This window comes from Leuresthes tenuis, unplaced genomic scaffold (assembly GCF_036924035.1).
Source record: "Leuresthes tenuis unplaced genomic scaffold, fLeuTen1.0.hap1 SCAF_68, whole genome shotgun sequence".
NCBI lineage: Eukaryota > Metazoa > Chordata > Actinopteri > Atheriniformes > Atherinopsidae > Leuresthes > Leuresthes tenuis.
Window position 1 is genome coordinate 234768 of NW_027325422.1, and position 4531 is coordinate 239298.

A 4531-nucleotide genomic window follows, 5' to 3' on the forward strand; every position below is an offset into this window, starting at 1 on the left:
ATTCGAACCTTTTCTTACCCGCTTTTTACCAACTATGGTCGGACATTCGCACCATCTTACAGCGGAACACCTCCGCTCCCTCTTTTGATGGTGTATTTTCGGGCATTCGCACCTTTTCTTACCCGCTTTTTACAAACTATGGTTGGACATTCAAACCTTCTTGTAGCCGAAAACCTCCACTCCCTCTTTTGATCATACATTGTCGGGCATTCGCACCTTTTCTTACCCGCTTTTTACAAACTATGCTCGGACATTCAAACCTTCTTGTAGCCAAACACATCCACTCCTGCTTTTGTTGATGTATGGTTGGGCATTCGAACCTACTTGTTGCCCGCTTTTCATTAATTATGGGTGGACATTCACACCTACTTGCAGCCGAACACCTCGGCTTCCGCTTTTGATGGTGTGTATTTTTGCATTCGAACCTTTTCTTACCCGCTTTTTACAAACCATGGTCGGACTTTCACACCTTCTTTTAGCCGAACAACTCCGCTCCCGCTATTGATTGTGTAGAGTCGGGTATTTTAACCTTTTCTTACCCGCTTTTTACCAACTATGGTCGGACATTCACACCTTCTTACAGCGGAAAACCTCCGCTCCCTCTTTTGATGGTGTATGTTCTGGCATTCGAACCTTTTCTTACCCACTTTTTACAAACTATGCTCGGACATTCACACCTTCTTGCAGCGAAACACCTCCGCTCCCTCTTTTGATTGTGTATGTTCGGGCATTCAAACCTTTTCTTACCCGCCTTTTACAAACTATGGTCGGACATTCAAACCTTCTTGTGGCCGAACACATCCACTTCTGCTTGTGATGATGTATAGTTGGGCATTCACACCTTTTCTTACCCATTTCTCAGTAATTATTGGTGGACATTCAGACCTTCTTGCAGCTGAACACCTCTGCTCCCGCTTTTGATGGTGTATAGTCGGGCTTTCGAGGCTTTTCTTCAACGGTGTTTACAAATTATGGTTGGAAATTCAGACCTTGCAGCCGAACACCTCCGCTCCCTCTTTTGATCATACATTGTCGGGCATTCGCACCTTGTCTTACCCGCGTTTTACAAACCATGGTCGGACTTTCACACCTTCTTGTAGCCGAACAACTCCGCTCCCGCTATTGATTGTGTACAGTCGGGTATTTTAACCTTTTCTTACCCGCTTTTTACCAATTATGGTCGGACATTCACACCGTCTTACAGCGGAACACCTCCGCTCCCAAATTTGATGGTGTATGTTCGAGCATTCGAACTTTTTCTTACCCACTTTTTACAAGCTATGGTCGGACATTCAAACCTTCTTGTAGCAGAAGACATCCACTTCTTCTTTTGATGATGTATGGTTGGGCATTCGCACCTTTTCTTACCCATTTTTCAGGAATTATGGGTGGAAATTCACACCTACTTGCAGTCGAACAGCTCTGCTCCCACTTTTGATTATGTTTGGTTGGATATTCAAACCTTTTCTTAACTGCTTTTTACAAACTTTGGTCGGACGATCACACCTTCTTGCAGCCGAACACCTCCGCTTCCGCTTATGATGGTATATATTCGGGCATTCGAACCTTTTCTTACCCGCTTTTTACCAACTATGGTCGGACATTCGCACCATCTTACAGCGGAACACCTCCGCTCCCTCTTTTGATGGTGTATTTTCGGGCATTCGCACCTTTTCTTACCCGCTTTTTACAAACTATGGTTGGACATTCAAACCTTCTTGTAGCCAAACACATCCACTCCTGCTTTTGTTGATGTATGGTTGGGCATTCGAACCTACTTGTTGCCCGCTTTTCATTAATTATGGGTGGACATTCAGACCTACTTGCAGCCGAACACCTCGGCTTCCGCTTTTGATGGTGTATATTTTTGCATTCGAACCTTTTCTTACCCGCTTTTTACAAACCATGGTCGGACTTTCACACCTTCTTTTAGCCGAACAACTCCGCTCCCGCTATTGATTGTGTAGAGTCGGGTATTTTAACCTTTTCTTACCCGCTTTTTACCAACTATGCTCGGACATTCACACCTTCTTGCAGCGAAACACCTCCGCTCCCTCTTTTGATTGTGTATGTTCGGGCATTCAAACCTTTTCTTACCCGCCTTTTACAAACTATGGTCGGACATTCAAACCTTCTTGTGGCCGAACACATCCACTTCTGCTTGTGATGATGTATAGTTGGGCATTCACACCTCTTCTTACCCATTTTTCAGTAATTATTGGTGGACATTCAGACCTTCTTGCAGCTGAACACCTCTGCTCCCGCTTTTGATGGTGTATAGTCGGGCTTTCGAGGCTTTTCTTCAACGGTGTTTACAAATTATGGTTGGACATTCACAGCAAATTCAGACCTTGCAGCCGAACACCTCCGCTCCCTCTTTTGATCATACATTGTCGGACATTCGCACCTTGTCTTACCCGCGTTTTACAAACCATGGTCGGACATTCACAGCTTCCTCTCCACCATACTTGTATGGTGGGATATTCACACCCACTTGCATCCGAAGACCTCCGCCCCCACTTTTGTTGATATTTAGTCGGTCATTCACACCTTACCCGTTTTCTTGCAGCCAAACACCTCTGATCTCGCTTTTGATGATGTAAGATTGGGCATTCAGACCTTGCTTTTCCTGCTTTTCACCAACTATAGACGGACATTCACACCTTCTTGCAGCCGAACACTTCCGCTCCACCTTTTAGGTTTCTATCACACCTTTTTTTTCACCGCATTTTATAGATTATGGTTGGAAATTCTCAACCACTCATCCGAAGACCTCTCCTCCCGCTTTTGTTAATATATTTGAACTTTAGTCAGACATTCACACCTACTTGCAGCCGAACACCACCTCTCTAGCTTTTGATGATGTATGGTCCGGCATTCTTACCGTTTCTAACACATTTTTCAGCAATTATGGTAGGACATTCACACCTTCTTGCAGCTGAACACCTCCTCTCCCACTTATGATCATGTGCAGATTGATTTTCGAAAATTTTCTTTCATGTTTTCTAGCAATTAATGATGGACATTTAGACCTTCTTGCAGCTGAACACCTCCGCTCCCGCTTTTGATCATACATTGTCAGGCATTCGAACCTTGTCTTACAAACTTTAGTCAAACATTCACACCTTTTTGCAGCCGAACACAGTTTTTTTCAGCCGAACTTGGGCATTCGAACCTTTTCATACCCACTTTTTACCAACTATGGTCGGACATTCAAACCTTCTTGTAGCCGAACACATCCAGTCCTGCTTTTGATGATGTATGTTCAGGCATTCGAACCTTTTCTTACCAGCTTTTTACAAACTATGCTCGGACATTCAAACCTTCTTGTAGCCGAACACATCCACTCCTGCTTTTGATGATGTATGGTATGGCATTCGAACCTACTTGTTGCCCGCTTTTCATTAATTATGGGTGGACATTCACACCTTGTCGCAGCCAAACACCTCCGCTCCCTGTTTTGATCATGTATGGTTGGACATTCGCACCTTTTCTCATCCGCGTTTTGCAAACTATGGTCGGCCATTCACAGCTTCCTCTCCACCATACTTCTATGGTGGGATATTCACACCCACTTGCATCCGAAGACCTCCGCCCCCCCTTTTGTTGATATTTAGTCGGTCATTCGCACCTTACCCACTTTTGGCAAACTATGGCCTTCTTGCAGCCAAAAACCTCTGATCTCGCTTTTGATGATGTAAGGTTGGGCATTCAGACCTTGCTTCACCTGCTTTTCACCAAATATAGTCGGACATTCACACCTTCTTGCAGCCGAACACTTCCGCTCCACCTTTTAGTTTTCTATGGGGCATTCACACCTTTTTTTTCACCGCATTTTATAAAAACACCACAGGAACACCGTATTGAGGCTTTGTTCTGACCGCTCATTCGGTGTCGCGTTTCTTTCAAGCAATTCGCCTGGTTAGCCCGCACTCGGCTCGCTCCCAGAGCCGTGTTAAAGTCTACTTCGCATTCACTCTCTTTTCTCAGCAGACTAAAAGAAAGTTTCATCTTGGGCTCCCTGAAACCTCCATCCTGCACCGCTGTTTGCTTTTTCACAAGAGCAGAGGAGAGCGCACCGTTCCCAGGGGCACTACAGTACCGGGTCGATGCTTGGAGTGAACGGAGCAAGCTCCTTTTTCAACTCCTATTGATACAAATCCATTTAATATGTAGTCCTCGCATAGAGGACACATCAGACATTAAACTGATAAGAACAGATACTACACTTGATCTTAGCCAAAAGGCCGAGAAGCGATAACTGTCCACTGGTTCACGTCCGAGGGCCCTTCCTGGCACAATGCGCACTTGTAGCGGTGTTCTTTTTATGGCCATAGTGTCACTTTGCACCTCGGCCCACCCGCTGCACTGAGCACTCTTCAGCCCTTTTAAATGGTATAACTTTACACTACCGCACGCTCCAGCGAGCACCATTCAAGCAACAACTTTGCACTCCAGCTTCGAACATTGGCACAGTCGCAACAAGTAAGGCGACTCTACTCAGAGAAGTCACTCTGCACAGTAACAAGAT

The 4531-nt window shown here is 45.2% G+C and overlaps 1 non-coding gene across 1 annotated transcript; it reads right to left on the bottom strand.

Annotated features, from left to right (window-relative positions):
• Positions 1-4068: 4068 nt before the first annotated feature.
• On the bottom strand, positions 4069-4259 carry LOC140285983 (U2 spliceosomal RNA). The gene has a single exon (XR_011910906.1). It is a non-coding gene; the product is annotated as a U2 spliceosomal RNA (small nuclear RNA).
• Between the last annotated feature and the right edge of the window lie 272 nt (positions 4260-4531).